Source organism: Agelaius tricolor, unplaced genomic scaffold (assembly GCF_023055355.1).
Source record: "Agelaius tricolor isolate 1412-34295 unplaced genomic scaffold, bAgeTri1.0.p SCAF_66, whole genome shotgun sequence".
NCBI lineage: Eukaryota > Metazoa > Chordata > Aves > Passeriformes > Icteridae > Agelaius > Agelaius tricolor.
The window spans coordinates 1,304,927-1,318,293 of record NW_027269326.1 but is presented as its reverse complement, the minus strand read 5'-3'; the positions used below and the strand labels follow the sequence as shown (position 1 = coordinate 1,318,293).

Here is a 13,367-nt window from a genome sequence, read left to right as displayed (position 1 = left end):
CTCCCTGCATCAATCTCCTGGCAGAACCTGCCCAAGGGGAAGGAAAATTCCTCACCTTGTGCTGAGGTGATGTGTGCCTGCCATACCCTGACCCTGTCCCTGCCATACCCAGACCCTGTCCCTCCATACCCTGACCCTGTCCCTGCCATACCCTTTCCTTTCCTTTCCTTTCCCTTTCCTTTCCCTTTCCTTTCCCTTTCCTTTCCTTTCCTTTCCTTTCCTTTCCTTTCCTTTCCTTTCCTTTCCTTTCCTTTCCTTTCCTTTCCTTTCCTTTCCTTTCCTTTCCTTTCCTTTCCTTCCTTTCCCTTTCCTTTCCCTTTCCTTTCCCTTTCCTTTCCCTTTCCTTTCCCTTTCCTTTCCCTTTCCTTTCCCTTTCCTTTCCCTTTCCTTTCCCTTTCCTTTCCCTTTCCTTTCCCTTTCCTTTCCCTTTCCTTTCCCTTTCCTTTCCCTTTCCTTTCCCTTTCCTTTCCCTTTCCTTTCCCTTTCCTTCCCTTTCCTTTCCCTTTCCTTTCCCTTTCCTTTCCCTTTCCTTTCCCTTTCCTTTCCCTTTCCTTTCCCTTTCCTTTCCCTTTCCTTTCCCTTTCCTTTCCCTTTCCTTTCCCTTTCCTTTCCTTTCCTTTCCTTTCCTTTCCTTTCCTTTCCTTTCCTTTCCTTTCCTTTCCTTTCCTTTCCTTTCCTTTCCTTTCCTTTCCTTTCCTTTCCTTTCCTTTCCTTTCCTTTCCTTTCCTTTCCCTTCCCTTCCCTTCCCTTCCCTTCCCTTCCCTCTTCCCTTTCCCCTTCCCTTCCCTCCCTTTCCCCTTCCCCATCCTTTCCCCTGACATTCCCAAACCTTTTCCCCTCCCCTGGCATTCCCTGACTGCAATTGCCCTTGAGGAAGAGTCACCTTAAAGAGAAGGGAAATTTGGAGGTGATCTCATTGTGGCCTTCCAATACCAGGGAGAGAATTTTAACAGTGGCCTGGAGTGCCAGGACACAGGGAATGGCTCTACCCTGCCAGAGGCAGGGATGGATGGGATATGGGGCAGGAATTCCTGGCAGGGAGGGTGGGCAGGCCCTGGCACAGGTGCCCAGAGCAGCTGGGGCTGCCCTGGATCCCTGGCAGTGCCCAAGGCCAGGCTGGACAGGGCTGGGATGATGGAAGGTGTCCCTGCCATGGCACTGGATGGATTTTAAGGTCTCTTTTAACCCAAACCATTCCATGGTTCCATGAGAACATTGCTCAGAATTCCCCCCCACCATAAATCCTAAAAAAAATCCTTGCACCTAAACTGGGGGGCTGAGGAGCTGAAACTCCTGAGCTCCCCAATCTTTGGATGTTTGGTATTAAACACATGAAAAGAGATTTCCCAGAGCAGCTGGGGCTGCCCCTGGATCCCTGGGAGTGCCCAAGGCCAGACTGGGGCAGCCTGGGATAGAGGAAAGTGTGGAATGAAATCTTTAAAAGTGGAATGAAACCTTTAAAATCCCTTTTAGCCCAAAGCAGTCTGGGATACTGAGTAATTAATTCTGTGCTTCCAAAACAAGTGTGCTGGATGTGATGTGTAAGGGCTAAAATTGCCTTTTCCAGACTCTACAATGCTCTCACACTGGGGTTTTCCTGCACTGCAAGCAGAGGTGTTTGCAGTCAGCCTATTGAAAAAGAAATTCTCAAGTGTTCATTGCATAACTTCACTTTTTGGCAGTGGTCTTTATTTTGCATTCTTCCATTTCAGAACAAGCTTATTACTTCTAATGATGTTTCTAACTTTGGCTTGAAAAACATCAGAAGAGTTGATGGCAGTTTGTTATTACACTGTTAGTTTTCTTTTGTTTTCCTTTTTCTTTCTTTTTTTGTTGTTTTTTTTTGGTGTTTTTTTTTTTGACAAGACTCTGTTGCAATGAGTTGAGTATTGGAACAGTCTGGAATATCCAACCAGTGATTTCTCTTGATGTCTGAATTGAGGTGGCTCCTGCAGCTGAAAATCTCTAACTCAGGGCAGGTTTGATGTTGAATTAATCAGGTTTAGGATGGATATAGGAAAAGGTTTTTCCCCAGAGGGTGCAGGCACTGCCCCAGGGCATGGGCACAGCCCCAGGGCTGCCAGAGCTGCAGGAGGGTTTGGGAAATGCTCCCAGGGTGGGATTTTGGGGGTCAGTGCAGGGCCTGGGGCTGATCCCTGGGGGTCCCTCCCAGCTCAGGACATCCCAGAATTCCCTGATTTTCCTCTCAAAAGGCACCACTGTGTCTGGAGACTTGGCCTTTTGCATCAAGAGATGGTGCCCTGGGAGTTTTTACCAGAGCAAATCATCAATATTGGAATTCTCACACCAGGATTTTATATTTATTTTTTTAGAGGTGCATCCCATTTGAAATGGAAAGTAGAAAGGCAAATATTAATGATGGTGTAGAATCTTATTGATGTTGATACCACATGAGGTTTGGATTGCAGCTGCTCCTCTCAGGGCAGGCCCTGCTCTCCCTGGCAGGCAGCCCTGCATGCAGAGCATGCAGATCTGTTGCATTAAATTTGCATTATTGCCCAGAGTTTCAAATCCCTGACTCATGAGAACTCCCTCAGATCCTCTGCTCTCTCCTGAGCTGCTCTGAGCTGTGTTTAAGTCTGGCTGTTCCCTGCTGCCATTTTGCACTTTGCATTGTTAGAAATGACAATAAACACCATCCTGCTGATTGCTGAGTGGGATTAGAAGTGTCTGTGTGGAAATAAATGGGAATGATGCCTTGAAACCATCACATGTTTTGAATATAATACCCAAGGGTTGTTTTTTTGTGTCTTACTGCCATTATAGATGTAATAAATATCAATAAATATCAATAAATAATAGAAATATAATATAAAATAATATATAATAATATAAATATATAAAAATAAATATAAGTAATTTTATATAAATAAATTATATTCATAGTCTATAAATATATATTATATTATATTATACTATACTATATTATATTTATTATATTATATTACATTACATCATATTACATCATATTATATAACATTATATCATATTACATTACATTATATTACATTATATTACATTATATTACATTATATTACATTATATTACATTATATTACATTATATTACATTACATTATATTATATTTATTATATTATATTATATTTATTATATTATATTAAATTATATTACATTATATCATATTACATTACATCATATTACATTATATAATATATAATATATATTGTATATTATATATTTCATATATTATATTTTATTATATTCATTATAAATATATATAAATCATGAATAAGGTATATAACATAACTATAAATATATATTATATTTATAATATAAATATTATAAGTATAAAAATACTATAATATAATTATAGTTATATATAATACATACATATCCATAGAAGTAAATTTATATAAATATATAAAAATCAATTCTATAAATGTGATAAACCATAGAAGTTTTAGCACTGCAACTTCCACTTCAGCAAAGGAAAGCTCCCTATGAATTTCTGCTGTGGCTGCAGAGGAGGGGAAGCAAACGTGGGACCCATTCAGAGCCAGGTGTGGCTTCACTTGCAGCTCTGGAAGGGAACTTTGTGTTCTTTTAAAGCAGCAATGCAGAATCAGAATGAAAATTTAGCACTTGCAGTGTGCACAGCCAACCACTGAAAGACAAAGAGAAGTAGTGGAATTCTGCTCCTGGGAATGAAAATGGAAATAGGAGGAAAATCCTTGGAAAATCCAGCTCTGACAGTTTTCTTTTCCTCAAGTTTAATGCTGACAGGACAGATAAAACCTGGGAAGTGTCTTCAGACACATGAATAGAGGATTTATCTGCAGTCTGCAGAGGGTGGGTGATGGAAGCTGCAATCACAGAATCCTTCAGGCTGGAAAAGCCCTCCCAGAGCTTGGAGCCCAGCTCAGGCCCAGCACTGAACAATTCTGGACATTTCCAGGGATGGCAATTCCACTCTTCCCTGGGCTGCCTGTCCAGGGCCTCACCACCCTTTCAGCAGAGACATTTTCCCTGGGATATTAACAATTTTTTCCTCCAGAAATGTGTAGACATCAAAATTAATAAATATTTTTTTTCCTGAGGAGAAAATCATAAAGCAGGAAAGGGAAACCAAGCAATGACTGACATTCCCAGTGACATTCCTGCTCACTTTGCTTTTTGACACTGAGCATGGATTTCATCCTTTCAAAAAGTGTCCTGGGGCAGGGAGACATTGCTGGGCTGAGCCCCAAACCCTGAGCCTTGACCAAAAATTGGCATTTTGTCCCTTTTATTTTGTCCCTTTTATTTTGTAGGATGCTGGCAGCAGTGAAGGTTTAGCAATAAAAGACAAGAAGGGACACACAGAGCAGCAGGTTGGGACTTGCCCTCCTGCTCCATCTCCCTGTTCCTGTGTAAAATTGCTGAGTGCAGAATTCTGGAGGTTTTTTTTTTTTCTCTTGCCTTTGGTCATGCAGGGAAGTTTGCTGATGAAATCACAGCCACCCACTGAAAGAGTTTCAAACAAAAAAAATAAAATTCAAAAGATGAAAAATTGATTTGTTTTCTTTTTGGGTAGCTCAGGAATATTTCCTGCAGGATCTGGGACAAAAGTGTTTTGTTTTAGGTTAATTCCACAGAATCTTTCTTTTGCTTTTAGAAAAGGCTAAAAAACTAAAAAGTCTTGGAGGTGAAAAATAAACAGCATTTTTATTTGGGGGATTGTCTAGAATGTGTTGATGCCACAACCACAAAACAATTCCTGTGATTTCTCAGAATGCTCCTTTGAATTCTACTCTGAGCATTGGCCTGAAGTACAACAGCCAAAACAATAATGGAGAAAGCTGTGGATGTGCAGAAAAAATCCTCATTGCTTGCCAGTGGCTCTCAAGAGAAATCCCAAACAACATTTTCCTGAACAGGCTGCTTCCTTTGAACTGCTTCAGGTGCTGGAAGCTGAGGCTTTATTTTTAGTTTTTATTTCTATTTTATTTTTATAAATAGAATAAAAATTTATTCTAAATATAAAATATATATATAAATATATAAAAATAAAAAATTTTATTTTTATATATTTATTTTTAACTTTTATTTTATTTTTATCTTTCTATTTTATTTTTTCAGCTTTGTAACTAGGGTTGAGTTGAGAAGTGTGACACCAGCCTTGATGGATGTCCCTGTTCTCAGGCAGGATCAGCTACCCTTGACCCTTTTGCACATAAATACCACTGATAATGACAGTCAATCATGATCTAGTAGTAATAAACCCTGATGCCCTTTTGAAAATCAAGGGCTTTTTTTGCTCTTGGTGCCTGTGATGATTCTGGAATCCCAGAATTGTCCAGCTTGGGAAGGATCTTTAAGATGCTGGAGTTCAGCTCTTCCCCCAGCACTGCCAAGGCCACCACTTACCTGTGGCCCAGCAATTCCAACCTGTTCATTTTGATAGTTTCCAGCAAAATAACCTGGAATTATTCTTCCTCAGATGAATGCTGCAAGTCTAGAAACTGTATGCTCACACAGGAGATAGAGAATTTTCAGTTCAGCTCAGTGTCAAACCAAGAATAATTCCAATTTTATGGAAACTTCACGTGTTTGATGCAATTGCTTTGGGCAACGCTTTTATTGCATGGGCTCTTAAACCAGACAGTTGAACTAAAGATTGCACAGGAACAAATGTTTCATTTTTTAAAGCACAAAATGCTTTTGGATGCAATGGAATCTCATCTTTGGAACAGCTTTGGGCCCAGATGGGCCATTTCATTCCAGCTGACACCACAGGAACGCTGAGCAGCGCTCGAAATTTGGGCTGCAAAGGCCCAGAATTCCAGGAAAACTCTTCCAGGTGATTTTTGATGGCATTGTCCAAATAATTGAAACATGGAGGCAGATCCTTGGAGAGCCAGGAGGAGAGAGCAGGTGAAACACTCAGGACATGTTGAGGTTGTTTGCTTTTTACCACAGCGCTCACAAATGTGTCTGATTAAAACCTGACTCTGTGCTTCCCTAGCACAATATAAATATAAACAGAATTACAAATATAAAATTATAAATATAAATATAAATATAAATATAAATATAAATATAAATATAAATCTGCCCAAGGGAAGCAGGGCTGAGGAAGGAATTAAGGGCTGGATGCTCCCCTGCAGCACCAGGAGACAGAGAAACATTTCAAGGTCCACAGGAGCATGAGGGAATCAGGAAAACAGAAACTTCCACGGGCACAGAAGGGTTTGATTTGCAGCCTTAGGAAAAGCTTGGATTGAGGTAAAAATACAGCAGACAGATATTAAACAGAAAAATAATAAACTTATATTTCTATAATTGTATGTAAAAATATACTTTAAATAAGTGAGAAACTATAGAACAAAAATATAGCACACAGATATGAAACAGAAAAATAACAAACTTATGTTTCTGTAGTTGTAAGTAAAAAGATGCTTTAAATAAGTGAGAAACTATAGAGCAAAAATATAGCACACAGATATTAAACAGAAAAATAACAAACTTATATTTCTGTAATTGTATGTAAAAATATACTTTAAATAAGTGAGAAACTATAAAGCAAAAATATAGCAGACAGATATTAAACAGAAAAATGATAAACCTATATTTCTATAATTGTATGTAAAAATATACTTAAAATAAGTGAGAAACTATAGAGCAAAAATATAGCACACAGATATTAAACAGAAAAATAACAAACTTATATTTCTGTAATTGTATGTAAAAATATACTTTAAATAAGTGAGAAACTATAAAGCAAAAATATAGCAGACAGATATTAAACAGAAAAATGATAAACCTATATTTCTATAATTGTATGTAAAAATATACTTAAAATAAGTGAGAAACTATAGAGCAAAAATATAGCACACAGATATTAAACAGAAAAATAACAAACTTATATTTCTGTAATTGTATGTAAAAATATACTTTAAATAAGTGAGAAACTATAGAGCAAAAATATAGCAGACAGATATTAAACAGAAAAATGATAAACCTATATTTCTATAATTGTATGTAAAAATATACTTTAAATAAGTGAGAAACTATAGAGCAAAAATATAGCAGACAGATATTAAACAGAAAAATGATAAACCTATATTTCTATAATTGTATGTAAAAATATACTTTAAATAAGTGAGAAACTATAGAGCAAAAATATAGCACAGAGATATTAAACAGAAAAATAATAAACTTATATTTCTGTAATTGTATGTAAAAATATACTTGAAATAAGTGAGAAACTATAGAGCAAAAATATAGCACAGAGATATTAAACAGAAAAATAATAAACCTATATTTCTGTAATTGTATGTAAAAATATACTTTAAATAAGTGAGAAACTATAGAGCAAAAATATAGCACACAGATATTAAACAGAAAAATAACAAACTTGTATTTCTATAATTGTATGTAAAAATGTACTTTAAATAAGTGAGAAACTATAGATAAGATGGTGAAGGGTTTATAAATTAAGAGTTTAGAAGTTATAACAGAAAAATATGTGTACAAATGAGACAGAAGCCATGAGCCAAAAGGATCCACAGTGCAGCAGAAGTAAGTAAAGGTGGTAAGTTAGGAAAGTAAAATAAATTCTGTGGCAGCTGTCTGTTAGTTTAGGAAGTTACATTAGTTTAGTAAGTTACATTAATATTAATTAATTATTAATTAATATGAATTTAGAAATTAAAAATAACATTAAAATTTTAAATTAAAATTAATATTTAAAAATAATATTAATTTAGAAAGTTATACATATACGTAATATGTATATGTTATAATATATATAGTATATATTATTCTATATTATATGTATAATTTATATTATATATATTCTTATATACAATATGCATAATAATATATATAAAATATATTTTTATAAAGTTATATATTACCTTGTAACAACGAAACTTGTGACTGCTCTTGAGCTATAGCTGAATAGTTCTCTACAATCTCCCAACCCCTGAGAGTGATATTTATCTCTAGAATAAATCTTTTTAAACTTGAAAATAGTCCCATCCTTCATTTCTAACGGTGACAGTGACAGGAGCAGCCTCTGAGGCCACTCTGTCACTTGGGCTGGACCTCAGCTCTGTGCTCCCATCTCACAGAGCCCTTGTGTGGCACATGGGGACACTGCTGTCCCTGTGCAGGTGACAGTGCTGTCCCTGTGCAGGTGACACTGCTGTCCCTGTGCAGGTGACACTGCTGTCCCTGTGCAGGTGACATTGCTGTCCCTGTGCAGGTGACATTGCTGTCCTTGTGCAGGTGACACTGCTGTCCCTGTGGAGGTGACACTGCTGTCCCTGTGCAGGTGACACTGCTGTCCCTGTGCAGGTGACAGTGCTGTCCCTGTGCAGGTGACATTGCTGTCCTTGTGCAGGTGACACTGCTGTCCCTGTGCAGGTGACATTGCTGTCCTTGTGCAGGTGACACTGCTGTCCCTGTGCTGGTGACACTGCTGTCCCTGTGCAGGTGACACGGCTGTCCCTGTGCAGGTGACATTGCTGTCCTTGTGCAGGTGACACTGCTGTCCTTGTGCAAGTGACACTGCTGTCCCTTTGCAGGTGACACTGCTGTCCTTGTGCAGGTGACACTGCTGTCCTTGTGCAGGTGACAGTGCTGTCCCTGTGCAGGTGACAGTGCTGTGCCTGTGCAGGTGACACTGCTGTCCTTGTGCAAGTGACACTGCTGTCCCTTTGCAGGTGACAGTGCTGTCCCTGTGCAGGTGACATTGCTGTCCCTGTGCAAGTGACACTGCTGTCCCTGTGCAGGTGACATTGCTGTCCTTGTGCAAGTGACACTGCTGTCCCTTTGCAGGTGACACTGCTGTCCTTGTGCAGGTGACAGTGCTGACCCTGTGCAGGTGACACTGCTGTCCCTGTGCAGGTGACAGTGCTGTGCCTGTGCAGGTGACAGTGCTGTGCCTGTGCAGGTGACAGGGCTGTCCCTGTGCAGGTGACAGTGCTGTCTCTGTGCAGGTGACACGGCTGTCCTTGTGCAGGTGACATTGCTGTCCCTGTGCAGGTGACAGTGCTGTCCCTGTCCAGCTGTGGGATCTGGGGACATTGCTGTCCCTGTGCAGGTGACAGGGCTGTCCCTGCGCAGGTGACAGTGCTGTCCCTGCCCAGCTGTGGGATCTGGGGACATTGCTGTCCCTGTGCTGATGACACTGCTGACCCTGTGCAGGTGACATTGCTGTCCTTGTGCAGGTGACAGTGCTGTCCTTGTGCAGGTGACAGTGCTGTCCCTGTGCAGGTGACAGTGCTGACCCTGTGCAGGTGACAGTGCTGTCCCTGTGCAGGTGACAGTGCTGTGCCTGTGCAGGTGACAGTGCTGACCCTGTGCAGGTGACACTGCTGTCCCTGTGCAGGTGACAGTGCTGACCCTGTGCAGGTGACACTGCTGTCCCTGTGCAGGTGACAGTGCTGACCCTGTGCAGGTGACACTGCTGTCCCTGTGCAGGTGACATTGCTGTCCTTGTGCAGGTGACACTGCTGTCCCTTTGCAGGTGACACTGCTGTCCTTGTGCAGGTGACAGTGCTGTCCCTGTGCAGGTGACACTGCTGTCCCTGTGCAGGTGGCACTGCTGTCCCTGTGCAGGTGACAGTGCTGACCCTGTGCAGGTGACAGTGCTGTCCTTGTGCAGGTGACAGTGCTGTCCCTGTGCAGGTGACACTGCTGTCCCTGTGCAGGTGACAGTGCTGACCCTGTGCAGGTGACAGTGCTGTCCCTGTGCAGGTGACACTGCTGTCCCTGTGCAGGTGACACTGCTGTCCCTGTGCAGGTGACAGTGCTGACCCTGTGCAGGTGACAGTGCTGTCCCTGGGCAGGTGACACTGCTGACCCTGTGCAGGTGACAGGGCTGTCCCTGTGCAGGTGACACTGCTGTCCTTGTGCAGGTGACACTGCTGTCCCTGTGCAGGTGACAGGGCTGTCCCAGCTGTGGGTTTGGAGGTTGCCTGCCCAGTGTGTCGGTAGAGCTGGGCTGGGATCACCCTGACCCCATGGCCACAGCCTGTGACACTGTGGGGTGTGTCCTGGATGGGGTGTCCTGGGGCTGCATCCCAAGGTGTGTCCTGGGGGTGTATCTGTCCCAAGGTGTGTCCTGGGGGATTTCCTGGAGGTTTGTCCCAAGGTGTGGCCTGGAGGGGGTGTCCTGAGGGTGTATCCTAAAATGTGTCCCAGGGGGTGTCCTGGGGGTGTGTCCCAAGGTGTGTCTGGGGATGTGTCCTGTACAGGATGTCCTGGAGGGGATGTCCTGGGGTTGTAACCCAAAATGTGTCCCAGGGGATGTTCTAGGGGTGTATCCCAAGGTGTGTCCTGGAGGGATGTTCTGGGGGTGTCTCCAAAGATGTGTCCCAGGGGGGTTTCCTGGGGGTGTATCTATCCCAAGGTGTATCCCAGGATGTGTCCCAGGGAATGTCCTGGGGGTGTATCCCAAGATGTGTCCCAAGGGATGTTCTAGGATGTTCTATCTCAAGGGATGTTCTAGGATGTTCTATCCCAAGGGATGTTCTATCCCAAGGGATATTCTGGGGTGTTCTATCCCAAGGGATGTTCTGGGATGTTCTGTCCCAAGGGATGTTCTAGGATGGTCTATCCCAAGGGATGTTCTAGGATGGTCTATCCCAAGGGATGTTCTAGGATGTTCTGTCCCAAGGAATGTTCTAGGATGTTCTGTCCCAAGGGATGTTCTAGGGGTGTAGCCCAAGGTGTATCCCAAGATGTGTCCCAAGGGATGTTCTAGGATGTTCTATCCCAAGGGATGTTCTAGGATGGTCTATCCCAAGGGATGTTCTAGGATGTTCTATCCCAAGGTATGTTCTCTGATGTTCTGTCCCAATGGATGTTCTAGGATGTTCTATCCCAAGGTCTGTCCTGTTGGATTATGCCCTTTTCTGACCCAGATTTGAGGCAACTGAGAGGTGTTTTAGAAACTTTGATTCTATTTTCAGTCTCATGGGAAGGGTGAGGCAGTACAGATGTTATAATTCATGCCATCACAATCAGAAGCTAATGATTTTCTTAATTACAATAATAATAAGTGTTTCTTGGCCTATCAGCCACACCATGCTTTAAATGCATTAAAGCAAATAATTTAACATTACCCCTCCTGGCTCCCACTACAATGGATCTTTCACAGTTTTATTTCTCTGAAGTCTCCAGTCTTATTTGCAGGGCCATCCTTTGAAACCTAAACCTGTCTCTGGTTCCATTTCTCTCTCAACAATGTCTGTCCTGTTCCACAGCATTTCTAAGTCAGCATTTCTTATCTCAGAGCATTTCTTATCTGTGTCTGAGGGGAAGGAAGAGCTGTCCTGGGGAGGTGCTGGGGTCCCCATCCCTGGGGACAAGGCCTGGATGTGGCACTGGGTGCCAGGGTTTAGTTGAGCTCTTGGGGCTGGGTTGGACTCGATGATCTTGAAGGTCTTTTCCAACCCAGTGATTCTGGGAATTCTGGGAATTCTGGGAATTCTGTGTTCTGGGGCTGTGCCCTGGGGGATGTCCACATTCCTGAGATTGTGTGTGGGATGTGTGTCCTGGGGGGACTTGGGGATGTGTCCCCCAAACCCCCTCCGTGTTTGGGGGGTTCCTGGGGGTGTTCTGGGGTTTGTTCCAGGGTTTGTTCGGGGGTTTGTTCCAGGGTTTGTTCTGGGTTTGTTCTGGGGTTTGTTCTGGGGGTGTTCTGGGGATGTTCTGGGGGTGTTCTGGGGATGTTCTGGGGGTGTTCTGGGGTTTGTTCCAGGGTTTGTTCTGGGTTTGTTCTGGGGTTTGTTCTGGATTTGTTCTGGGGTTTGTTCTGGGTTTGTTCTGGGTTTTGTTCTGGGGATGTTCTGGGGTTTGTTCTGGGGTTTGTTCTGGGGTTTGTTCTGGGTTTTGTTCTGGGGATGTTCTGGGGTTTGTTCTGGGGGTGTTCCAGGGTTTGTTCTGGGGTTTGTTCCTGGGGATGTTCTGGGGTTTGTTCTGGGCTTTGTTCTGGGCTTTGTTCCATGGGGTGTCCAGGGTGTGTTCTGGGGTTTGTTCTGGGGTGTTCTGGGCTTTGTTCTGGGGTTTGTTCCAGGGTTTGTTCTGGGGTTTGTTCCAGGGTTTGTTCTGGGGTTTGTTCTGGGGGTGTTCTGGGGTTTGTTCTGGGGGTGTTCTGGGGTTTGTTTCAGGGTTTGTTCTGGGGTTTGTTTCAGGGTTTGTTCTGGGGTTTGTTCTGGGGTTTGTTCTGGGGTTTGTTCTGGGTTTGTTCTGGGGTTTGTTCTGGGGTTTGTTTCAGGGTTTGTTCTGGGTTTGTTCTGGGGTTTGTTCTGGGGGTGTTCCAGGGTTTGTTCTGGGGTTTGTTCTGGGTTTGTTCTGGGTTTGTTTCAGGGTTTGTTCTGGGTTTGTTCTGGGGATGTTCTGGGTTTGTTCTGGGGTTTGTTCTGGGGTTTGTTCCAGGGTTTGTTCTGGGTTTGTTCTGGGGTTTGTTCCTGGGGGTGTTTCCCAGGGGGTGTCCAGGACAGGGTCTGTGTGCTGGGACACTTGGGCTGATGTGGCTCAAGTTGATTTATTTACCTGATTCCCTCAGTGTATGAGCAGTGGAGTCCAGTTCTTCCACTGTTGCCTCTGCACAGAAAATGTCCTTTTTATTCCTGAAGTTTGGGGCTGTGCATGATTGCAGTTTGATTTTGGGATCTGTCTGCAGTACCTGCTATTCACTTCAACCAAAATTCTGAAATTTTTAATGATACAGAATTGCAAGAAGAAACTTTGATTCTCTGGCTGATGTTGGGAACTTTTTTTAAGGTTTCTGCAGCCACTGCAACCTTCTCCAAAGGAAACATCTAAAGATGTTTCTGTTAGAAATTACTGGATGAAATTTTGTTCTTCAAAATTTCCCTCCAAAATGTTTCTGTTAATCATGCTGATTATTAAGTAGATTTATGGGGGGAAAAAAAATCCCATATAAGAATTTTGGGTTTAAAAATGCTGAGAAAAATGACAGACTATTTTGACTTCTTGTCTGACATCTCCCTAGATGTTTCATGTTCTTTGAAATAATTTTCAGTGTGCTTGGAAAACTCACTCACCTTTAGATGAGAAGGAAACTTTCCAGGGCACACTCCCTCAGCTTTCAGAGGATCTGTGTTTGATGCTAAAGTCTTGTTTGCAGAATCCTGGCATCTTGCTCAGATCAAAGCTGCTGTTTGGAAGGGTTTTGTTAGTTCTGTATTTATTATTTAAGTGTCTATTCAAACTTCCAAGCCCTTTGTTTGGAAATGGAGGTGAGCAGGGAAAAGCAGAGCCTGCCAGGAGGTGTTGGGTACCCAGCAGTGGCAGTGAGGGCACCTCAGAACCCGGCCCAGGGGTGCCAGAGCACTCAGGAGGAGCAGAAAAAAGAAGGAATAAAATTGA

The 13,367-nt window shown here is 42.6% G+C and overlaps 1 protein-coding gene across 5 annotated transcripts in view; it reads left to right on the top strand.

Moving 5' to 3' along the window:
- The window catches only part of ASH1L (ASH1 like histone lysine methyltransferase), an 89,198-nt gene that overhangs the window by 11,851 nt on the left and 63,980 nt on the right, over positions 1 to 13,367 (top strand). The window lies entirely within an intron of this gene.